Source organism: Magnolia sinica, chromosome 2 (assembly GCF_029962835.1).
Source record: "Magnolia sinica isolate HGM2019 chromosome 2, MsV1, whole genome shotgun sequence".
Taxonomy (NCBI): domain Eukaryota; kingdom Viridiplantae; phylum Streptophyta; class Magnoliopsida; order Magnoliales; family Magnoliaceae; genus Magnolia; species Magnolia sinica.
In genome coordinates this window covers 88,047,146-88,073,457 of record NC_080574.1, presented here as the reverse complement: position 1 = coordinate 88,073,457, position 26,312 = coordinate 88,047,146, and the positions used below count along the sequence as shown (strand labels likewise).

Genomic DNA, 26,312 nt, shown 5'->3' with positions numbered 1-26,312 from the left:
TAACATTTACTATAAATATAAATAGAAAATTAATAAATAAAATGATTTTTGACCATTAAACTTATGTAATCTCACAAAATAAATAGGTTATTTGGATATATCAGCTTCTCCTATCCCAAATTCATATATGGCATGTCACATAACTCATTCCGGATTGGAAGATACGCACGTTTCAAGATAATGAGTGGCAGAACTACCACCAGGTGCACACAGCTGCGCACCACCTGCCTCTATAGTGGGGCACAGTGGTACCGCATTGACCGCGGCATGCCGCTAGTGCACCGAATTTTGGTGGACCCTCGTTGCAGTTTTTTACAATTTTCAAACAACTTCAGAAAGTCATATCTCCCTCAATATAACTCTGATTTAGGTGATTCAAAATCTAGATTGAAGCTTGATAAGTCTAGTTTCATATAAAAATAAGTGAAAATATAATAAAAATTTTAATATAGATAAATCTAGGTTGATGTGACAACTATCTAAAAATTATTAGTTTGGGCAGCTGCTACTTCTAGAATTTTAGAATTTTTTTAAAATACAAAATTTAATGAAATTTGGTGGAGATAAAGTAGACTTGAAGAAGAACTACTAGAAAAATAATTAAAATAATATACTAATTAAAAGTACAAAAAAGGGACATAGAACTACCCTAGAACCTTATTCTGTAATAATTAGGGCGGAATTTGGTTAAGTACTAAACTAAATAATTGATGGATTTAACTTGAACCACTATCTATACAAATGACAAGACCCAAAATTATTAAAATCACTGACTCAATGTCCCTTGCAAACCATGGACAAATCCCAAAACCCAGTTGCTCTCAGGAGCGCATTGAAACTTCGTATCGGACCTGGACGGCGCGTCGAAAGTCCAATTACCACAAAACTATAGGATTATGTCAGTTTTATTAGACTTGACAAACATCGTGGGAATTGAGCCCAAACAGTATCTAGAACCGCACAACATGAGCTCTGAGTAGAGTGTGTGAGAAACACTAATACCTTTAGAAAATGTATTGAAACTTAAGTGAATTGGGTCATTCGCTTGTGGGTGAAATTAAAGACTTCAGAACATTAGATTCTAACCAAACTTCACCCATGGGTCAAGGAAATTTTTCTGCACCAATCGGTATACTTGTAGCCCCGATCGAGGAACGACAACCGTCGATCTGATACAGGTCCTTCACAACCGATCCGTTTGTCAGATCGCACAAAAAACATAGTCCTGACATAGATCCATTATCAGGGAATTACCCTATGACGTATGTGAGTTGTGGAACTCCCTATAAGCCCTGTTTGTCAAAAATAGTCGCTCTTTGGATATAAACAAGGTATATCATGTCCATGGGGCCATTTGCATCACTTTTGAGCCTATATAAGGCCCTTAAACCCACCTCTCTCTCTCTCTCCCATATGAATTTCTCCAAACCCTAGGAGAGAGAAGAGAGAAAAGGAGAGAAGAGTGAGGAGAAGAGAGTGAGATTGGGAGATCATTGCTGGGATTCACTCCCACTACTTCACGTACCGAATCGCCTCCCCACCATCGCTACATGAGCCGTTCCAACTTCGATTTGGGTAAGAAATCCTAACCCTAATCTTGTTTTAGGAATCCAAATAGAGGAATCGATAAAATAGTTAACCCATTTCGAGATTTAGGTACCGTTGTTCTGTATACGGGAACATAGGATTCGAACCGAGTTCGAAACGAGTTATCCGATTAAAGGTGTGGACTATAAATGTTTAGGTTATGGTTTTCAAGGCTTTCAATGTCAGCAATGATTTATGTCTGACTTGATTGCTGCCATATGATGTTAGTCACAAGGTTTTCAATAAATTATATGTGGGTGAACTATGTTGAATATAGATGCATTCCATGTATTTGCTGAAATGCTTAAATGAACGTGAAATCCTGATTTGTGCTTGATATGATTTCTAATGTATGATCTATGTATGTTACATGCTTTATGACCGATGTTGTGTTATGAATTGCTATGTCACATGTTGTAACTAATTTAGTCTATGTATTTACTAAGGTGTAGTCTAAGTGTTTGATAAAATGTCTGAATGAGAATCTGTCTATAGATTGTATTTATTAAGTGTATTATGATATGATTCTTGATTTCCTTAATCACATGAATAGCTCTTCTATGGAATCATATCGCCACTACGTGATTTATGGATGAAATGCATATGTATGACAACATGTTCAATGTGTTTGATAAAATGCTCAAACGAGAATTATGTTTGAATTATTTGTTAAATGTTATTATGATTAACATATGTGACTACTTATTGTATTTAAGTATGATTAGGACTATGTCATAGTTCAGAAAATCGGTAACAATCCATGTACAAGTGGCTGAATTAGTCTTGCCACATTGGGTAATTCAGTGAATCCAGGTCGCACGATGATTGTCGACAGTGGTTAGGCCACACAGGGTACTTATGCCCTCCATGTCGATTACATCAGCGTGTGCCCATACCAATCAAACTTCCCTAACAATCCGATTGGCCTATTGTATGTTCACCATGTATGGACACCACTGCTTGAATCTAAGGTCTCACTTACTAATGTAAAGACCCGTTTCAACCATGGTACCTTGATCTGCCATGACTCATGAGCCGGGCATGGTGGTATGAGACACCATGGTCGTGCTGTCCGCCTACGCTGGGGTGATGAGCCTCCTCATAGTGACCAGTGAGCAATGTAAACTCGTGAGCCGAATACGGTGGTATGGGACACTGTATTCAAGCTGTCAGCCTACACTAGCAAAGCCTGGCTGTGGTCCCAGCATGGGTTAGGGTGAGCCGTCTAATTTAGACCCCCTTAGAAAATAGTGCTCTAGTTGGTAGGGCGTTGGTGGAGCGACATCGAGTATAAACTCATGAACTTGCCTATCCACTACTTTTAATAGAGACTGATGACCCCACAACTTACCTATCATATACGATTAATTAGGATTGATGACCCTAGATGGATCATTTGTTTGGGTAAATGATATAAAGGAGGTACCTTAACTTCCCAAATCTGCTATATGAATAAGCCTAATCAATTACTTTGCTAATACGACCCTACATCGCATTTCATGTGCTTTGGCGAGGAAGCACACATTTAGGGAGTTTTCCATGCACGATCGTAAGTTAAAGTCGCTGAGGGAGTGAAGGCAAGGGCATGCATCATTACTGCATATCATTCGTGCATTAACAAGAGTAGTTAGGAAATGCTTGTTGTATTGCTTTATCATTACTGCTTGATTGAATTGATAACATGTTAACCTTTGCCTTATAGTACCACTGAGTTGGCCACTCATTCCCACCCTGGGACAGTGTTTTAAAACACCACCCAGACTCTAGTTTAGATGCATATGACGAAGAAGTCTATGCGATGAGGTTGGACTTTATATACCTGGAGGAAGAATTCTCCTACATTTAGCCCTCGGGCGGGTCTAAGTAGACCTCGTGCTGATTCGACAGGCTTACAGGGACTTATGGATTAGTTGAATGCTTTACATTTTGATATTTTTTCTATTCTGAAATGATACATGTATATATATTTAGCCCAGTAAAATACTCATACTCAGGAGTTTGTGAACTACTTTCATATTTAAATACTTGTACCTCAGACTTCCATTGCTTAATTGCATTATCTCTGGAGTATAATATGTTGTTTTAGTATAATCCCACTCATGTGTAATGCATTAATATGGACGACGTCTAAACATCATTGTCCATGTTGCATAAGTGATGCGTTGGATCTCAGGAGTAAAGCTATGCTCAACCCTCGAAATTTAGGGCGTTACATGCAGCATAACCTTCACCGAAGAGGATGCCCATGGAGTCCACCATCCATAAGATGATGCGCTTGTGGTCACAATGACCATAGTCAACCACAAGGTATTCCAAATCCTCAGGAATACCGGATCCTCGACTGATAATCTCTTCACATAGGCGCTCGACAAGATAGGAGTCGGTCGGTCCTGACTTCGAGCCATCAAAACTCCTTCACTTGGATTCTCAGGTGGCGGAGTCATACCCGAAGGGTCAATACAACTCTTGCTCACCGTTAGAGATGGAAAAAACTAGGTAACCATGATGATCGACTTTTTGGTGGTGGATTGCCCATCTGTCTACAATGTAATCATCGGCCGACCCTCCCTTAACGCCTTATGAGCTATAGTCTCAACCTATCACTTGACAATGAAATTTTCAACTGAGCAGGGCATCACGTTGGTCAAAGGAGACCAACATGAAGCTTAGTAGTGCTACACGATGGCGCTAAGAGCTTCACATCAGACGATGACCATTGCCTCTCTAGATCCCTGCGAAGATTCTGGAGAGAGGGGTTGTCCCATGGAGGATCTTATTACCATTCCACTTGACAGCTTTGATCCATTTGGAACAGTCTAGGTTGGGTAATTCTAACTTCTCCATTGCAGGACAAGATTATAAACCTCATTCAACAATACGTAGATGTCTTCGCATGGTCTCACGAAGACATGCCCGACATCGACTCAATGGTTATTGTTCATCGATTGAATGTAAACCCCGATCACAAACCAATTCGACATAAGGGCACACCGCTCAGTCCTGAGTGATACACAGTGATTGGAGAACAAGTCAAAAAACTCCTTAAGGCTAGGTTCATTGAAAAAATTTACTATTCGAACTAGATAGCCAACATTGTTTTGTTTAAGAAGTCTAGTGGAAAATGGTGGGTCTGTGTCGACTACACTGACCTGAAGAAAGCCTGTCCCTAAGATAATTTTCCTCTTCCCCGAATTGATCAGCCTGTCGATAGTACGACCGGGCATAAGCTACTAAGTTTTATGGATGCCTATTCTAGCTATAATCAGATTGTATCCATCCATATGATAAGTTAAAAACAACCTTTATCACTGACCAGGGCCTTTACTGTTATCGAGTTATGCCCTTTGTATTAAAAATTGTCAGAGCCACTTATCAGTGGCTCGTCAACAAAATGTTTACCTGCCAGATCGGGCGAACAATGGAAGTCTACGTAGACGATATGCTCGTCAAAAGCATTAATGCCACAGACCATGTCTCTGATCTCGAGGAAATGTTCTTGTTTCTTCGTGAATATCAGATAAAGTTGAACCCAAATAAATGTGCTTTTAGTTAATGAGGAATCGAAGCAAACTCTGAAAAGATCAAAGCTCTGCTCAATATAAATTCACCAAAAATGACTAAAGATGTCCATCACCTTATAGGTAGGAAAATCACTCTCAATCACTTCGTATCTTGAGCTGCAAACAAGTGCCTCCCCTTCTTCAAACAATTGAAAGGGAAGCAGGTCATAGACTGGATAGCAGCTTTTTAAGAACTCAAGCGATACTTGGGATTACCATCGTTGCTCTCCAAACCTATACAAGGACAACCGTTGTTGTTGTATTTGGCCATTTCAGATGCAACAATCATCTTGGCCTTGATTAGGGAGCATGAATGGAAGCAATTCCCGGTATAATAGGTGGGCAAGGCCTTAGTCTCAGCCAAAACAAGAAACCTAGACCTAGAAAATTTGGCGTTGACATTGGTCATTTCCTCTTGACGATTACGACCATACTTTCACGCTCACACTATCATCATCCTGACCGATCAACCTCTTTGACAAGTACTACAAAAGCTTGAAGTTTCAGGAAGGCTGACAAAGTGGGCGATCGAATTAATTGAGTTTGACATTAAGGATTGACCCCGAACGACTATTAAGGGTCAAGCAATGGCTGACTTTATCGTTGAGCTTACCCCGACATTCGAACAAAGTTTTGATCTGACCATTCAGGCTGACCTGAACATTTAACCCGAGCTAGAACTTGTTCGGAGCATTTCGCCTGAGTAAATATTCAGTTATTAGGCTGATCCCAACCTACCCAGATGGACATTATATGTTGATGGCTCATCCAACTTTAAAGCTATTGGGGCGGTATAGTCTTAGAGACTCCAAATCGTGCATGTATGAAATATGCCTTGAGAATTCGATTCCAAGCCTCCAACAATGTAGCAAAATATGAAGCTCTATTTACTGAACTTAGGTTGGCAGCCACCGTAGGAACCCAACACGTTGAAGTTTTCAATGATTCACAGCTAGTCGTCAATCAAATAGCAAAGGAATACCAAGCCAAGAAGGACGACGTGAAAGGATATCTACAGAAAGCTAAAGAAATAATTGGTAGATTCTAAAAGTGCAACATAAGCTTGATCCCTCAAGCAGAGAACTCTAAGGCTGATATGTTAGCAAAATTGGCCATCGCGGATGAAGATGATATCCCAAGATCAATTCTGATTGAATTCCTCACCAAACTGAGCATTAGTGAATCCAACCTTACCATAACTCTTTCGGTAAGCTAAGAACCAACTTGGATGGATTCAATTATCGATTTCCTTAAGAAGATAAGCTACCTGAAGATCGGACGGAAGTGCACAAGTGTTGAGTGTAAAATATTGCATATTCTCCCCTATTTATATCTTGGTTTTATGATCATGATAATGCTTAATGGTATATTTTATACATGTTTGTGTTGCAAGGTGAATTTGAGAGCTTGGATTGAAAAGAATGCAAAAAGCATGGATTTGATGCTCAAGAATCACCAAGCCAAAGGTTGGATCTTAAAAGACCAATAATGAAGAATTCATATGTCAAAGATCCAAGGAAACCGAGTATAAAAGATGAAGAAAGGACTTGAAAGATCGCATAATCTGAGTAGAAAACAGACAAGTTCAGACTAACTAAACTTGTACAAAACAGTCCAGTGACAAATGATGGAATTCAGAAGCTAATTCAGTTCAACTGATGGGCAATTCGGTCCAACCAAAACCCAGTTTGGTCCAACTGAAGTCAGGATTCGACGTGACTAAAACTGTACAAATAGATCCAGCGTTGAAAGGAGTTAATTCAGTTCGACCAACAACTTAAGTTTGGTCCGACCGAAATCAAGCAACTGATGAAAACAAAATCCTTTCCAAATTTGGATTCGACTTCCGTTCGACTGAAGCATAACACGAAAAAGTTGCGGATTGCATAATTCAAGTCGGTTTGTAGAAATTTCAAGTCAGTTTGTAAGGTGGAGCTTCACAAGTATAAATAGGAGTCCCTAGGATGTTCCTAGGCATATTCTAGTGTTTAAGGAGTGGAGCAAAAGGGTGGAGAGTCATCGCCAAGAGCCTTTCTTCTTCTTCCTTAGTTATTTTTATGTTTTGTTTAAGAGTTCTTAGTTCCATCATGTCTATGGTTGGCTAAACCTCTTAGCTAGGGCTAAGAGGTGAAGCTTGTAATGTGATTGAGATGTTTACTTTGCTTTGATTCATGTTTATGTTGAACTTCATTGATTTCTGGTTGATTTTAAGGAAAATTTTTAGTTTTCAATTGTTTATAGTGCCTCAAATTATAGTAGAGCCAATGATAGCTTTAAATATCTTCTTTTCTTATTTGAGAATGTCGGATTGGTAAATCCTGTTTTATATCATCTCCTGGGCATGGTTGGGTGATAGAATCCCTTCCAATATCCACAAATCTCTTTCATTGAGGCTGGATCAATGTTCACAACCCCAAGTGTAGGGTCACGATGTAGTAATAATCACAGTGAGACCAAGGTCGAATCCACAGGGACTAATCTTATACGTTTCTTAAACTAACTAGTACTAGAACTAGAAGAAGATGATTAAAGTGATTAAAACTAAAAAATTCAAAGGTGGTAACTACGGTTTCCAAGGATCCACTTGAAGAGATCATGAAGCCCTCTTACTTGATTCAAGTCACACGATTGGAATTAAAGTCCTATCCTATCCAGTTGGAAGATATACAATTAAGATCAATCCGAACTTTCCTTGACCTAATTCTCAGATAATTGTGATAATTGGAAGAGATTCCATCACCAAACCATGCCCATGGGATGATGGCTAACAATAGGATTTTCCAATCCCGTAATCTCAAAATCAGGAAAAGAAGATACTCAAAGCTATTGCAGATCTACTGTAATTTGAGTCACAATAAACCATTAAGAACTGAATCAAAGTAAAAGAAACATCCCATCACGCTACAAGCTTCACCTCTTAGCCCTAACTAAGAGGTTTAGCCAACCATAGACATTATTGAACTAAAATCTTTTAAGAAAAGTATAAAAACAAATAAGGAAAAGGAAGAAAAACTATTGGTAATGTCTTCTCCATCCTTTTACATCACTCCTCAAACCCTAACAGATGCCTAAGAACATCTTAGGGACTCCTATTTATAGATTAGCAACTCCAAATTTTGCACTGACTTGGAAAAATTTGAAAATCGCCTCAAATTTACGCAGTTTGTGTGTTGTGTGCGTAACCTTAGACAAGTCGAGGAAAACCTTCGACTGGTCGAGGGCACCTTCGACTGTTCAAGGGTTTCCTTCAACTAGTCTAGGATGACAGGAAATTAGAGGATTTTGTTGCTGGAGTTCCAGTCGAGGATTCTTTGACTAGTCGAGCAGGAGCTTTAGACTGGTCGAAGGAGAGCTTAGACTATTCGAAGCAGGCAAATTTTTATGGTCCCTTTTCTTCACTTCAAGTCTTCATTTCTCTTCATTCCTCACTTGGTTTTTTGGATCTTTGGCATGTGAATTTGTCATTTTTTTATCTTCTAAGATCCAACCTTTGCCCTGGTGATTCTTGAGCGTTAAATCCATACTTTTAACATCCTTTTAAATCCAAGCTCTTAAATTCACCTTGCAACAGAAACATGATTAAAATAGGATATTAAGCATTATCATGTTCATAAAACCAAGTTTTCAGCCTTTGTCGATTTATCGATGGTGCTTTGATGAAATCAGACGCTATTATCGATGTCCTCAAAAATCACTCAATGTTATCAAAATGACGACTTCAGATGTCCAACAACCAAAATGAAACTTGGGCTGAATTCTCAATGAATCGATGACAGGATCGATATTATCGACTTTCGAATCTCGAGTTCATCGAATCGGCTCTATAAAATTGACATTTGGTCAGTTTGTGTCTAGTGAGCAGTTAAGGAAAATAATGTAAATTTTAATGACTCGCAGACAGCCTCAATATCTTCGAATTTCAAATTTCAATGATATCGGATTGGGACACAAATCTGTCTAGTAGGCTTTTAGGTAAACTCTTTTAAATGTTCGAGGTATTGAGAATCACTCGATGATATCAATATTCAAAGATCAATCATATTGAGACCAGGTCGATGTCATCGAATTGGGACACAAAATTGTCCAACAAGTTTATAGGAAAATTCCTTGAAAAGATCGTTGAGTCGAAACTGGTATCGATATCATCAATATTCAAAACCAGAAGATATTGAGGAATGCTCGATCATATTGATGCCTGTTCATTTCCAAAGGTAAGTCAGCTCTCATGTTTTTAAATGTCGAGGAATCTATCCATGGGTCGATGAAATAGAAATTCAAAATTTGATGACATCGAAGCATGTTCGATATCGTCATTCAGTTGGCAAAAAGGTTTAGAAGTGTTTAACAGATTAAGTTTGTGTAATCAAGCAGTCATTCTATGTTATCGAGAGTATATGCTTAATGATATCGAAGCCTGGTCGATAATATCGAACTCTGTCAAAAAATATGATTATTTTATTTTCATTGGAACTTTTTATCTATCTAATGAGCGCTTGCCTCAGGTTGTTTTTAAGAGAAAATAGATAGAGCTTTTGAGTGTTTAATTTAGATCACCTACCCTAAGCCCTTTTCTCTCATGGAAGTTCATTCCTCAATCCACCCTCATCATTGATATTCAATAGAGTGGATTGGTGAATGAACTTTCGCATTCAAGGATCCTTCAGCTACCTCCTTAATGGCAAATCATTGAGTTGAGATTCCTTGAATACATAGATCATGGTATTACTCTGTCACTCCAACGATTAATCATTTAATAGAGTAATTACCAACATAATCTTGGCCTAACTCGTCACCTTACATTGGAGCATCATAAGTGTTGTGGATCAAGGGAGCTGAAGATTCTTCGTCATCAAAGGAGGTGATCTTCATCAACGTGCTTAATGGGGCTCATCTACTTATCTGTAAGTCATTAGAGTTCAGAGACCCTGCTGATCATTCCTTTGTGTAGGATTGGGTCATAGGTGATTCTCACCCCTTTCAAGTTCTCATGGGAGGCCTCTGATGGGAGAATACTTGTGGGTGTTGTGTGTTGACCCTTGCTCTTGGTGAGTATAAACTTAGGTCCTTAGTGTACGTCCCTGGCATGTGTGCCATCAAACCCTAGGTGTTGTGTGTTGAACTTTGCCCGTGTGTAGGTCATAAACCTTAGGTTCCGTGTGTGTATCCTTGGCCTGTGTGGCCTAAAACCCTAGGTTCCTTGTGTGGATCCTTTGCTCATGTGTAGAGCATAAAATTTGGGTGTTGTGTGTTGACCCTTGCTCCTGTGTGGGGCATAAACTTGTGTCTCATGAAGACACATCTAAGTTCCTTGTGTAGGTCCTAGAGTCGGCCTTGTGTAGGTTGTGAAGGTTAGAGCTGAATCTGATTTAAAACCTCTAGTAGTGAGATCCGATACACTCAAGGGTTGAGTGCATTTACCGAAAGTAGAGTAGGCATATAGTCAAACAACTATAAAATGACTGTGTTTGAGATTGTTATTTACATACTCTGTTATCATGTATACTTTGAATGATCACATGATGCATGATTATTTAGGACTGATAAGTATCACATCTCACACACAGTCACTCTGTCCATCCATCCTAGACTAAATTTATGTATTGCTTAGATATTGAATAGTCTTATGATTGGATCCTCTATTTAGCTTGGAAGCCATTAGAGTTAAGATAAAGATATCTTGATAAATTGTTATATTAGATCAAGATGATGATGATAGGATTTTAAGCTGTCATAAAATTTTATAAAGTCCTATTCACCCCTCCTCTAGGATATTTTGACCTATTCCTACTTCTACTAGAGCGGTCTTTTTCGCAATTTCAATTGGTATCAGAGTGAGTCTCTCTTAAGGGCTTCACCGCCTAGATAGTGATCTTGACTGAAGTTGGTAATATGGCCAAAGGAGGGGGCTCATCTGTAACTAGACCTCCTGTATTTGATGGATCAAATTATGTGTACGAGAAGGCTAGGATGCATTACTTTCTGAGATCTTTGGATCAAGATGTTTGGGACATTGTTGAAAAAGGATATGTGTCGCCAACCGAACAAATAGTACTTGAAAATGGCACAACTATCACCAAACCAAAATCCAAAGAAATATGGACAGCATTCAATAAAGAAAAATAAACTTTTGAAGCTAAAGCAATGAATGCTATCTACTGTGTTGTGTCCTAAGAAGACTTTAATCAAGTTTGTATGTGTGGAATAGCTAAAGAAGCATGGGACTTGTTGGAAACAACTCATGAGGGAACCAACATAGTGAAAAGATCCAAACTGCAACTCCTAACATCATAGTTTGAAAGTCTCATAATGGAGGAGCATGAGACCTTCATGTAGTTCTTTACAAAACTAAACATCATCTGCAACTCCATGGGTGGATTATGAGAAAAAGTTCTGGTCCCAAAAATCTGTAGAAAAATTCTAAGATCCTTACCAGAATGGTTCAACTCAAAGTTACAATCATTAAAGAATGTAAAAACATGGATGAAATGAAAGTAGAAGAACTAGTAGGTTCCCTACAAACATTTGAACTACACTTCAAACAAACTCCTAAAACCAAGAATACTATTCTCAAAACCTCAAAACACAGCACTATGAGAAAGAGGAAAGTGAAAAGGATAATGAGGATGAGGAAGTGGCTCTCTTACCTCAAAGGTTTAAAAGAATTTTCAACAAAAATCATCGTTGGCCATTCAGAAGCAAACAGATGGACAACAAGCACAACATAGGCAAACCTTCCAAAAAGTCTAAAGAACCTTAGTGTTATAATAGTAGGAAATTTGGATATTTGTCCACTGAATGCCCCAACAAAAAAACCAAAGGAAAGGCCATGGCTGCAACCTAGGATGACACTGAAGATTCAAACTCTAACCTTAGTGATTCAGAAAGTGATGGAGACCAAAAGTCCTTGAAAATACACATGGCCTCCACATCTATAAACATTCCAGTGATACTTGAGGAAATTAATGAACCTCAAATCGAAGAGACATTTCCATTAATGATGTGAAAGAAGAAGAAGAGGAAGAGAAGGATAAATTACAGGATGCCTATAATCAACTTCATATACATAGCATCTAGATCCTTAAAAGACTTGGGATGAATGAAACTAAAAATAAATTACTGCAAATAGATCTGGATAAATCTTCAGAAATCAATACTCACCTGATTAATGATCCTCGCCAATACCACTCTGAAAATGATAAGCTGGAAAGAATCAATTTATCTCTCAAATCTGAATCCTTAAAACTGACTAAATTGATTGAACTATTGGAAGATAAAAATATGCATCTTAAGAATGAAAACCACACACTTAGGTTTGATGCAAAACAATCTAGGAAGTCTATTAAACTAAATTACAAAGTCTCCCAGAGTAGTGAAAAATTAGAAAAACTCTTAGGGATAGGAAGACCTGGAAAAGACAAGAGTGGATTAGGATATGAAAAATTCAAACCAAGTTCTAAAAATGCAACCCCGATGATTGAGAAATTAAATACATCAAGAAGTAAAACAAAAGCTACTTCTATCTGTCATTCATGTGGAGACTCAGGCCATTTTAAATTTGAATGTATTGCCCTTAGTTGGACTCAATGTAATTCTGGCATGAATCATATTAGTACATATAAACAAATCAGAAAAACAGTACAGAATGCCAAGAGTACACTTAACAATATGGCAAAAGGTACAACACATCCATCTCCACCCAGAATGACCAAGAGAATGAAGGAGCTATTAAATCAAGTGACTAACCTAAACCGGAAAATAAATGATCTAATGGAACAAGAGAAAATGATTCAATTACATAATATACCTAAATAAGTTCCTGACAGAGTAAAGGAAACATCCTCAAGAAAATCTATCACAACATGGGTAGTGAAAGAAAAGAAAAATTATTTTGTTACTCACTTAAATCATACAACAAGCACTAGTACTAAATGGTACATAGACATCGGGTGCTCAAGACATGTCACGAGTGACAAATCCCTTCTCTCAGATTACTCAAATCTTGATGATGGGATAGTCACGTATGATGATGGAAGCACCGCTGAGGTAGTAGGGTGTGGAACCATAGAGGAAATGGAAATGCTAAAAAATGAGAATGTTTTTTGCATGAACGGATTGACTCACAATCTTTTAAGCATCTCTCAAACATGTGACAACAAACATGTGGTTACTTTTGACAAACTAAAGTGCAAGATCTTGGACTTATCAAGAAAACCCGTTATGAAGGGTCTTCGAACCGGTGACCACTGTTATGTCATCAAAGGCAATGCAAAGGTTGATCCTTTTTCTTAATAACAATTGAGCATGGAAAATAAGTCTAGGGCATGGCATCTAGACCTGGATGGATGTGTGAAAAGATGCATCCTTGGAAATTACCATGATATATCTTAGCGTTCTACACCTCAAAAATTCTTTTTGCATATAAGCATGGTTGATGTTCTAACTTTTTGTAAAGATTTTTTTTTTTGTTTTTGCATACTGAAGCTAACACGAAAATATTTGAAGATATACATATATGGAAGATTATCAAAAACTGGAGATAACATGTCCTATCCTTCTTCTCGATAAGTGAATCATTGAATCGAACGAGTCGTCAATATCATCGAACCACATCGATCCCATCGACGACCTCTCAAGATTCTGAAACTTCAGGTCGATTGGTCTGCCCTCGAACTCATCATCAATAACATCGATTAGGGTATATCGATATCATCGAAACTAAGTTTGATGATATCGAAGGTTACTGCCCGATAAAAGGCGAACGAGCTGGAAAAATTCATTTCTTTACTCAATGCTTGTCCTTCTCTCTGTAGCTCATCCTCCTCGACTGTTTTACATGTTTTTTCATCTGTGAGCCTTCTAAGATCACCTAAATATGGTAATTCCTTGTCTATTCTCTTGATTTCTCAAGATTGCATCTCGTGACTTTGGGTATTTCTAGATTAGGGTGAGAAGTACTGTTTAGAAGATCATCAATTTGTGTTCAAATCTTTCAATTTTCTATCAGATCGCACTCTTTGTCACCCCATTCTAAGTTGTAAACATTCAATGGGGAAGGACAAAGGAAAAACTCTTGTTACTGGGGAGTCCTCAAGATCCTCCAGATGTAAAATCCTTGGACCTAAAAAAGGGGTAAAGGCTTCTAATCAAGGGACCCCAACACACCAGCGAAGTTCCAGACAAACATTGCATGGTGGGTCTCAAAGTGTCGCACCTGTTCCTCCTCCTGCTATGGTAGACCCTATTCTGGCAAAATATATTGGAAGATAATTAGTGCATGAACGCAAAGTTGATAGGGATTGCCTTAAACCCTACAACTTGGAACCTTTGTTGGATGTAATAGATTAGCTGCTTATGCTCGATTTTGGTGGTCCATGTCATAATGAAAGGACCTATAAATTCTTTGCTTCCAACCATTCTCCTATTGTAGAACCTCCTTCCATAACTATCTCTGTTGGGGATACCGATGTCGAAATTACCTCAGAATCTATTGCAAGAATTTTTTATCTCACTCTGTCTCCAGTCGGTCTCTCTGATCTGGATCTTGAAAATCCAGTGACTCGATCTAAGATCACTTCATTTCTACGCCAGGGTAGGGATATTCCTTGGTACCAGGGTAATGCATTAAAGGAAAAATATATGGCTCCCAAGGACCGAATTCTGCACGAGATATTCACCACAAACGTGTACCCTAGAGGAACAAATCGATCTGACCTTACAAGATTTATAGTCATGATCATGTATTGTGTGGCAACTAGGATCAAGATATGTCTTCCCACTCTGATAATTCACTAGCTGGTGTGCGCCATTCACACTTCTAGAGATATCCACCTACCCTTCCCTCGGATTATTCATGTGCTAAGTGATAAGATTGGTCTTCCATTGACAAATGATCGGGAGCTACCTCTTCAACATTTCAACAAAGTCAATATTAGGAAGATGGATTTGAAGTTTCATCGATATCCAAAAGATCAACCCGAGGAGGAGATTCATGAAGAAGGTGAAATGGGTGAAGGAGCAGCACATACCGAAGGAGACCAACTTGAATCACAGCAAGCTCCGCCTCCAACTGACCCTGTGCAGACCAAAAGATTCAAATTACATTAAGATCAGATCGAGATGACGTTGTGAGAAGTAACTTAGATGAAGGAAACGATGAATGAATGATTCATTGTCCTGGAAAGATTGGTGGCTGGGGTGCAGCAAACGGTGCAGCAACTGGTTGACCTGATGACATGCCGATGAGTCGATACCACACCGTCTTCATTAGCCCCTCCACCGTAGTGTCGATAGCCTTCGTACCATCACATACACCAGATACTCATCTTTGCATAGGGGCATGAATATCTTTTTGAATGCTCTATGATCTTCTGAGTGTATGTCATGGCCAGTTAAATGTGGACAGTCTAACAAGTTTCTTTTACTATGATAATTGTCCTTTGAAGGAGGAAAATATGGTGGTTCTTATATGCCCATGGATGGGCTAAATGTGTGTTTGTGGGTTGTTAATTCTGCTAAGCTTTGGCTAGCATATTTTGAATATTTTATTTTGGATGGTTGGATATTGCCAAACTTGGGCAGTGTGTTCTATTTTGGATATTTTATTTGGCTTGCATGATGATATATATATATATATATGTATATATATCTTTGATGCCTTTTCTTTGTCGTCTTTATTTGCTCAGGATATTCTGAATCATCTTATCTAAATTTATATTGCATATCTATGGAATGATGAATGCAACTGGTATATATTACTCTGACTACTATTGTGCGCTATCTTGTGGTTTCTACTTAGTTAAAATCGTTTTATTATTCTTGAGAAATCTCAGCTCTCCTTTAGCCCTATTTCTCCTAGTTTCTTAACTATCAACTTCAGTCATTCATGTTATTTTGGTTTATGGTTGCTTTTGTCAATGACTGACAAAAAGGGGGAGAACAAATCCCACCATGAGCACACAACTGGTGTATGTTTTTGAGCATGGTGATACAGGTGATAGGGGGAGCAGCTGCACGAAGATAGGGGGAGCAACAACATTTGTGTGAGCAGCTACGTTTGTGTGTTTAAACTTGCAGTGGCTTTGTAAAATTGTGTAAAGAGTTATGTACACACAGTTTAGGATACTCTTCTGGGTGGTCTTAGGTGTTTTGTCATGTAATTGACAAAGGGGGAGATTGAAAGTGCCCTAGTTTGTCAATTAGCGTGAGTGTTGAGTCGACAAGACAAGTGAGCCCCATAGGAAGATCATTCAAGCATCTGCCTCAACTAGATGTGGCTTCAGATCTCTACAAAGGTAAAATTAGCCTCACATCCCATGTCCCAAAACACCAGGTATATAAAACCCTTTAAAATGGTTAGAACAACATAGGGTTTAAGGTTTGAAAACTGTTTTGCAAAATCAGGAAAATCTCTAAAGTTTTCAGCCTTTGTCGATTTATCGGTAGTGCTTTGATGAAATTAGACTTGTAATCGATGTCCTCGAAAATCACTCGATGTTATTAAAATGAGGACTTTAGATGTCTAGCAACTAAAAAGAAACTTGTGCTGAATTCTCGATGAATCGATGACAGGATTGATATCATCGACTTTCGAATCTTGAGTTTGTCGAACCGGCGAGGGCACGCACATCTGATCAGTTTGTGTCCAGTAAGCAGTTAAGGAAAATCATGTAATTTTCGATGACTCGAAGAGAGCCTCGATATCTTCAAATTTCAAATCTTGATGATATCGATGGACCTTTAATGATATTAGATTGGGACACAAATCTATCCAGCAAGTTTTCAGGTAAACTCTTTTAAATGTTCAAGGTATCAAGAATCACTCATTGATATCGATATTCAAATATCAATCATATCGAAACCAGGTCAACATCATCGAATTGGGACACAAAGCTGTCCAGCAAGTTTATAGAAAAATTCCTTGAAAAGATCGATGAATTGAAACTGGTATCGATATCATCGATATTCAAAACCAGATGATATCGAGGAATGCTCGATCATATCGATGCCTATTCATTTCTAAAGGCAAGTCTCCTCTCGTGTTTTTAAATGTCAAGGAATCGATCCATGGGTCGATGAAATCGGAGTTTGAAATCCGATGACATTGAAGCATGTTCGATATCATCATTCAGTTTGCAAAAAGGTTCAAAATCGTTTGACAGATTGAGTTTATGTCATTAGGCGGCCATTTGACGTTATCGAGAGTATGCGCTCGATGATATTGAAGCCTTCTCAATGATATCAAACTCTGTAAAAAAATTATGACTCTTTTATTTTCGTTGGAACTTTTTTTCCTATTTAATGAGAGCTTACCTTAGGTTGTTTTCAAAAGAAAATAAATAGAGCTTTTTAGTGTTTAATTCAGATCACCTACCATAAGCCTTTTTCTCTTATGGGAGTTCATTCCTCAATCCAACCTCGTCATTGATATTCAATAGAGTGAATTAGTGAATGAACTTCCGCATTCAAGGATCCTTCAGCTACCTCCTTAATGGAAAATCATTGAGCTAAGATTCCTTGAATGCATAAATCATGGTATTACTCTGTCACTCTAATGATCAATCATTTAATAGAGTAATTACTAGCATAATCTTGACCCAACTCGTTGCTTATATTAGAGCATCATAAGTGTTGGGATCAAGGGAGCTGAAATTCTTCGTCATCAAAGGAGAAGATCTTCATCAATGTGCTTAATAAGGCTTATATACTTATCTATAAGTCATTAGAGTCTAGAGACCCTGCTGATTATTTCTTTGTATAGGAATGGGTCACAAGTTATTCTCACCCCTTTCAAGTCTTCATAGGAGGCCTCCGATGGGAGAATAGGTGTGTGTGTGTTGTGTGTTGACCCTTGCTCTTGGTGAGCATAAACTTAGGTCCTTAGTGTATATCCTTGGCCTGTGTGGCCTAAAACCCTAGGTGTTATGTGTTGACCATTGCTCGTGTAGGGCATAAATTTTAGGTTCCTTGTGTGGATCCTTTGCTCAAGTGTAGAGCATAAAACTTGGGTGTTGTGTGTTGACCCTTGCTCCAATGTGGGGCGTAAACTTGTGTCTCGTGGAGACACATCAAGGTTCCTTCCGTAGGTCCTAGAGTTGACCTTGTGTATGTTGTGAAGGTTAGAGGTGAACCTGATTTAAAACCTCTGTTAGTGAGATCCAGTACACTCAAGGGTTGAGTGCGTCTGCCGGAAGTGAAGTAGGCATATAGCCGAACCACTATAAAACAAATGTGTTTGAGATTGTTATTTGCATACTTTGTTATCGTGTATACTTTGAATGATCACATGATGCATGATTATTTAGAACTAATAAGTATCACATCTCACACACAGTCACTCTATCCATCTGTCATAGACTAAATTTATGTATTGCTTAAATATTGAAGTCTTGTGATTAGATTCTCTATTTAGCTTAGAAGCCATTAGAATCAAGATAAAGATATCTTGATAAATTGTTATATTAGATCAAGATGATTATGATAGGATTTTAAGTTGTCATAAAATTTTATAAAGTCCTATTCACCCCCCCTCTTGGACACTTTGACCTATTCCTACTTCTGCTAGAGCGGTCTTTACCGTAATTTCAATAAATGGGGTCTAATATGCAATATTTGACCCCCAACACAATTCTCAACTAGCATTTTTCTAGTCTCGAGCAAAGTATGTGAAAAATAAATCTTAATGATTAATGCCAGAAATCTTTTTCAAAAAAAATCTTTTGTGCACTCAAGGATGAATGGGTAGAACTAAGATACAAAAGTGAGATTTCAAAAACCTAGAACCTAATCACATAAGCAACCAATCAAATAAGTTCTTTATCCACTAAATTGAAGCATAATTTGTAAATCAAGTTTTTCAATGTTCTTAGTGAAAGTCAATTTACTCCCCATACGAATACTATCAATTCATCATGTTAGCTATGCCCATCACTTCAAGATCAGTTTGAAACTCAAGTACTGATTCTGAACTTATCTCTTTTTCCTTCTTTTTCCAATTTCTGATTTTATATCGACGGTCATTTTTATTAATTCTTTTTATTTTTTGCATTCTTTTCATTCTTTTTCATGACCTCTCTGTCGATCTCCTATTTTTTAACTGGTTCTTTTCTTCTTTTAAGGTGGATAAAATTCTCCAGACCTAATTCTTGCCATCTATCAATGATTCACATATTGACAATCAGAACTTCTAGTATATCTTACAGAAGATAATTTGAATGTGTTTTTTAATTTAACATGATATTCAAACTTCCTCTTAATCGATTAAGCGGAAGTACTTAGCTGATAAATTACTTAATGATTAGACTTCAGTTATTTAAAATTCAATCTCTATCTTATCATACTTAAAGCATTCTTAAGTACCCAATTCATCTCTTCCCAAACAAATTTCAACTTGAAACATTGAAAATTTTTAAACATTTTGGTCAAAACTGGGAAAACTTGAGAAAACACTGATTAGGTTACCTAATCCCCATTCTCATCCGAAAAATCTACATTATCCTCAATGCAAAAGAAATAAGCATGCAATGCAAAAGAGACAATGAAAAGAAAAAGGGAAGTGATGGAAAGATATTACTTGAAGAAGAAATTTTAAGGGTTTTCCAATGATCTCAGTGTGAAGATGGGTTAGCACATAAGACTCAAACAAATGATAAGCAAACTATCCTAAAATAATGGAAAATAATTTATCTTAAAATGGCGGAAAGCAGTAAACCTAACTACACCTCCGTCAGACTAGGAAGTCAATCCTAGTAAACAGGGTCATTCAGAGGTATGGACATGTCCTCTGAATTATTTTTTTCAATAAATGGCTTTAAACGATGTCCATTCACTTTGAAGTCATTGCCATTGTTTAGATTTTGAATCTCGAAGGCCCCATGAGGATAAACATTAGTAACAGTGAAAGGGCGGGTCTAACAGGATCAGAGTTTTCCCAAAAAGAGATGTTACCGAGAATTGCACAAAAGGACCTTCTGACCTGGTGTGAATGATTTTCTAAGAATGTGTTGGTCATGAAGCACCTTCATTCTGTCCTTTTAAATTCTCAATTTCTCATATGCATCATTCCAAATTTCTTCGAGTTCATTTAACTAGAGTTTGTGCAATGAGCCAGCGTTGTCTAAATTGAAGTTCAAATTTTTAATTGCCTAGTAAGCCTTGTGTTCCAAATTCATAGGTAAGTGACAAGCCTTCCCATAGATAAGTCTAAAGGAAGACATTCCAATAGGGGTTTTAAATGCAATACGGTAAGCCCATAAAGCATAGGTTAATCGAATTGACCAATCCTTTCAATCACGGTTAACTGTTTTTTCAAATTGTGTTTGATCTCCCTATTGGAAATCTCAGCTTGCCCACTTGTTTGTGGGTGGCATGGAGTGCTCACCTTGTGAGAGATGCCATATTTTTTCATTAAGTTCGTGAATAGCCTATTACAAAAATATGAGCCCCCATCATTAATGATGGCTTAAGGAATTTTGAAATGGGAAAGGATGTTATCGTTAAGAATTTAATGACCGTTTGATGGTCATTGCTTTGGCACAAAATCGCTTCAACCCATTTAGTGACATAGTCTACGGCGAGCAAAATATAAATTTTTTTGAAAGATTGGGGGAATGGTCTCATGAAACCGATGCCCGTGCAATCAAATGCTTTAATGATCAGAATGGGGTTCAAAGGCATCATGTTTCGATGGGACAATACTCCCAATTTCTGATAACGTTCACAATCTTTGCAAAACTTATGAGTGTCCTTGAACATAGTGGGCCAGTAAAAGCTGCACTGCAGAATTTTGGCCGTGGTCTTTTTGGTAAAAAAGTCAATGCCACAGGCCTGAGAATGACAGAAGGAGATGAAACTTTAGTATTCACTGTCTGGCACACATCTCCTTAAGATTTGGTCTGGGCAATATTTAAATAAATATGGTTCATCCTAAAAGAATTTGTGTACCTCGGTGAAGAATTTTTTCTTACCCTGCGCAGTCCAATTTGTCGGCGTGAAACTTGTTGCAAGATAATTAGCGATATCTACAAACCAATGTGAATAGGAGACTTTGAACAATTGTCCATCAGGGAACATATCATTTATATGTGTCGTCTCAAGGGAATCAGAGAGATCAAGGCGAGAAAGATGGTCAGCCACTACATTCTCTACTCCATTTTTATCTTTTATTTCCAAATTAAATTCTTGGAGTATGCGGATCCATCTTATCAGGTGGGGCTTATCATCATTCTTAGGAAGAAGATACATGAGCGTCGCATGATATGTGTAAATGACGATCTTGGATCCGATTAAGTAGGACCTAAATTTGTCCAAAACGAACACTACGACTAAGAGTTCCTTTTCTGTAGTAGAGTAGTTCATTTGGGTAGGATTTGGAGTTCTACTTGCGTAATGAATAATGTAGGGTCTCTTTTCTTTTCTCTAGCCTAAAATCACCCTAAGAGCATAATCAGACGTGTTGCACATAAGTTCAAATGGAAGGCTCCAGTCAGGTGGCTGCATGATAGGTGCAGTGGTTAACATGCCCTTGAGCTTAGTAAAAGCTTCCTGACATTGCTCAATCCACTCGTATGGTGCAACCTTTTGAAGTAGATTGCATAAAGGACGAGAGAGGTGACTAAAGTCCTTTATGAATCTCCTGTAAAAATTGATGTGTCCTAAGAAGGATCGCATGTCTCATATGTTTTTGGGTGGAGGTAAGTTAAAGATAAGATCAATCTTAGCCTTATCTACCTCAATTCCCTTACGAACATGAAATGACACTTCTCTTAATTTAGTACCAAATTCTTTTCCTCAGATCACCTCAACACACATTTAAGATTCTCCAAACAATCACTAAAGGATGGACCAAAGACAAAGAAGTCATCCCTGAAGACCTCTAAATATTGCCCCACCTTGTCAGAAAAAATACTCATCACACATTGCTAAAAAGTGGCGGGGGCATTACATAGTCCAAATGGCATCCTTCGGTAAGCAAAGGTGCTAAAAGGGACATGTGAATGTGGTCTTTTCCTGATCTTCAGGGGCTATCTCTATCTGGTTGTGGCCCAAATACCCATCAAGGAAACAATAGTATGAGTGACCAGCAAGCCTTTTCAAGATTTGATCAATGAAGGGCAAAAGGAAGTGGTCCTTCTTCGTGACAGTATTTAACTTCCTGTAGTCAATGTATATTCTCCAACTAGTAGTAACTCTAGTTGGCACGAGTTCATTGTTGGCATTGGCTACGATGGTGATTCCGAACTTCTTAAGAACTACCTGAGTTGGACTCACCTATTAACTATCGGATATTGGGTATATGATACCTACATCCAAAAGCTTAAGAACCTTGGCCTTAACCACTTCCTTTATTTTTAGATTTAATCTACACTATTGTTACCAAGAGGTCTTCGTATTATCCTCTAGATAAATACAGTGAGTATAAATCGAAGGGTCAATTCCCTTGAGGTTCGTAATCGACCATTCAAGAGCTCCATTGTGCTTAATGAGAGTAGATATGAGCATGCTCTCTTATTCTTGCTCATGGTGGGATGAAATCACCACCAGTTATATCTCATCATGACCTAAATAAACATATTTTAAATCAGAGGGTAAAGGTTTTAGGTCAAGCTTCGAGGCCTTGAGGTTAGACGTTAGAGGCACTACATCAGTTTGGGGCAATTCTTAAAATTGTGGCCTTCACTGGTTAAATTTAAGTACCGACGCAGTATCCAGCATGGTCCCCATCTCCCTAATCATATCATCCTCAAAATCATGGGAGTGGTCTAGGCCCGACTCTAGAGGGTCAGAGGACAAGGTCATCAGAGTTCTATCCTCCACAAAAGAATCAATCAAGTTAACATCGTGGGCATCGTCATCATCCTCTAGTTGTTTTCCTATATTGAAAAAGATATTCAACTCCAATATCATATTTCCAAAAGAAAAACTCTTAACTCTATTTATATAATTAATGATTGTATTTGACGTGGCAAGGAATGAGCGACCAAGAATGACCGGAATTTGAGTGCTCATGTCCATGATGGGTTGAGTATCCTGGATGATAAAATCTTCTGGATAGTAGAAATTATCAAAATGGACAACACATCCTCAATTATCCCTCTCGATATACTAACTGAGCGATCAGCTAGTTGTAATGTGGTTCGGGTGGGTTTCAATTCACCCAACCCTAGCTATTCGTAGACCGAGTAAGGAATTAGATGTATGCTCGCTCCTAAATCAATAAGTGTGTGCTCAATGTGGTAATTCCCAATTACACAAGCACTGGTTGGACTACCAGGATCTTTGTATTTCAGTGGCACATCTTGCTTTAGGATGGCACTCACTTTTTCAGTTAAAAAGATTTTCTTTAAAACATTTTGTCATCTTTCGGTTGTACATAAGTCTTTCAGAAATTTGGCATATGAAGGTATTTGTTTAACCATATCTAGTAAAGGAATATTGACCTTCACTTATTTCAACACCTCTAGAATGTCCTGAGAGTTTGAGAGAGATTTTGGTGCAATCAACCGTTGGATGAATAGTGCAATCGACTTGCTCTGGGGTTCCAGTTCTAACTCTTGTGGATTATTGCTAGGTCTATCAGTTTCATCTACTTCCAAGTCCTTAGACTTTTCAGCCCTTACTGGAATAGATTTGTCAATTATCTTCCCACTCCTAAGAGTGGTGGTAGACTTAGCTTGCTTCATTTGTTTTGAAGAGCTTGAATCACTTATTTCACATTGCGGTTTAGGATTGGGGAAAGGTTGGGTTGAAAGAATCCCTTTTTCTCCAATTGAATTTTTTGTCTCATGCCCTTGTAAGGCCTTTGAAAGGTCTTGACGGGTTTGTAATATACTCTGAGTGATAAGCTCTTAGTTTTGAATATGTTTTCAAGCCGGATCCTCTTAAGGTTTCCCTTGATTCGAGAATTTGTTAGGGATTCCTTGAGGAGTAGCAGTTTGTCTATTCCTCCAACTAAAGTTCGGATGATTTTTCCAACTAGGATTGTATGTGTTAAAGATGGGTCCATTGAAAGGTCTTTGGTAGTTGTTTACGGCATTCAATTACTTGTTCAGTGCCTCTTGAAAAGCAGGTATCATTGGACAATTTTCAGTTGTATGTATGTTACAAGCATAGATACCGCAAACAACTTCCTTAGCCTTATCCTTCTTAAGTTTTATGGCCTCGACCTTCCTTGCGAGACTGACCACTTTAACATTTATATCATCATCCTCTTTCAACGAGTATATCCCACCTCTCTCCCTTGCTTGAGTAGGCTTAGATGTGGTGCTTGGTTTTGAGGTGATGTCCCATGATTGTACGGTTTCAGTGAGTTTGTTATCATTGGACATTCTTGTTCATGAATTCCCCCTTGCACATCGTCTCGATGAATTGGTGCAAAGATGTCAGCCCATTGTGGAAGAAAGTTGTTATACGCCATGTCTCAAAACCGTATTGTGGGCATGAACTGGCGAGATCCTTAAACCGCTCCCAACATTGGAAGAATGTTTCATCTTCCTTTTGGGCGAAGTTCATGATTGACTTCTTGATTGTGTTCATCTTATGGTATGGAAAGAATTTTTTTATGAACTCCTTCATCATGTCATTCCATGTGCTAATAGATCGCGGACGTAGTGAGTGCAACCACGTCTTAGTTTTCTCTTTCAAGGAGAAAGGAAAGAGTTTCAACCTGAGTGTGTCATCAAATACGTTAGGAAAGTATAAAGTGACTATAAACTCATCAAACTCTTACAAGTGCAGGTATGGACTTTTAGATTCAAGTCCAAGGAACTTTGAAAGGAGTTGGATCACTCTAGGGTTGATATCCATGTTTCTTATGTTTCCTGAAAAAAATATAAGAAGGGGTGCTCACCCTCGCCGGTTGTAAGTAATCTCGTAAAGTATGAGGCGGGAGTGCATGGTGCACCTCATTCTCATCCTGGACTTTCGCAACTCGAGGTTGCGGTTGATTCACCGGTTGATTTGAAGCCATAACCTCAATTAACTCTAAAGATCTCAAGTGGTGTCTAACCCTATGATGGATAGATAACCCTTCAACTAATCGTCCTTCACTCAAAAGACGTTGAGTGTTATCACGGACCCACTTGGGCATGAAACACTCTTAGCCCTCAATTTCAGAATCTAACCTAAACGTAGAAAGAAAAAGAAGGAAATAGAAATCTAGAAATAGAAAGAGATAGAATTAGAAAGAAGTTACCAAATTAGAAGGTTCTATGTTAGGATCCTATAAAAAAAAGGAAAGTGAATTAATTTGTAAAAAGAAATAAGAAAGTTTCTAAAAATAGAATTAGAAAGATGAGTTAGTTTCTAAAAACTGATTAGGAAAGTTCTAAATCTAGAATTAGAAAGTAAGTTAGTTTTTAAAAATAAATCAGAAAAATCCTAACTTAAAAATAGAAAGTAAACAAATCCTAATCTTAACCTAATTATAAAACTAGTTAACCTCGTAAAAACGTAACCATTAGTCCCCGATAAAGGTGCCAAAAACTTGTTCACAACCCCAAGTGTAGGGTCTCGATGTAGTAATAATCTTAGTGAGATCGAGGTCAAATCCACAGGGTCTAATCTTGTACATTTCTTAAAGTAACTAGAACTAGAAATAGAAGAAGATGTGAATCTAAATCTGAATTAATTGAGAGAGTAATTGTGATTAACATGATTCAAACTAACAAATTCAAATGTGGTAACTAGGGTTTCAAAGGATCCACTTGTAGAGATCAGGGAGTCATCTTACTTGATTTAAGTCACACGAATGGAATTGGAGTCCTATCCTATCCAATTGGAAGATATACAATTAAGATCAATCCAAACTTTTTCTCAATGGAGGAGAATTGTGATAATTGGAAGAGATTCCATCTCCAAACCATGCCCTTGGGATGATGGCTAACAACATGATTTACCAATCCCACAATCTCAAAATTAGGAAAAGAAGATACTCAAAGCTATTACAGATCTACTGTAATTTGAGTCACAATAAACTATTAAGAACTAAAAGTATTCTTTTAAAATCAAACTAGAATCAAAGAAGGTTCAACATAAACATGAATCAAAGTAAAAGAAACATCCCATCACACTACAAGCTTCACCTCTTAGCCCTAGTTAAGATTTTTAGCCAACCATAGACATGATTGAACTAAAATCTCTTAAGAAAAGTATAAAAATAACTAAGGAAAA

The 26,312-nt window shown here is 37.9% G+C and overlaps 1 non-coding gene across 1 annotated transcript; it reads left to right on the top strand.

Annotated features, from left to right (window-relative positions):
• The first annotated feature begins 24,564 nt into the window (after window positions 1-24,564).
• Window positions 24,565-24,671, top strand: LOC131238407 (small nucleolar RNA R71). The gene has a single exon (XR_009167815.1). It is a non-coding gene; the product is annotated as a small nucleolar RNA R71 (small nucleolar RNA).
• Window positions 24,672-26,312: the final 1,641 nt, after the last annotated feature.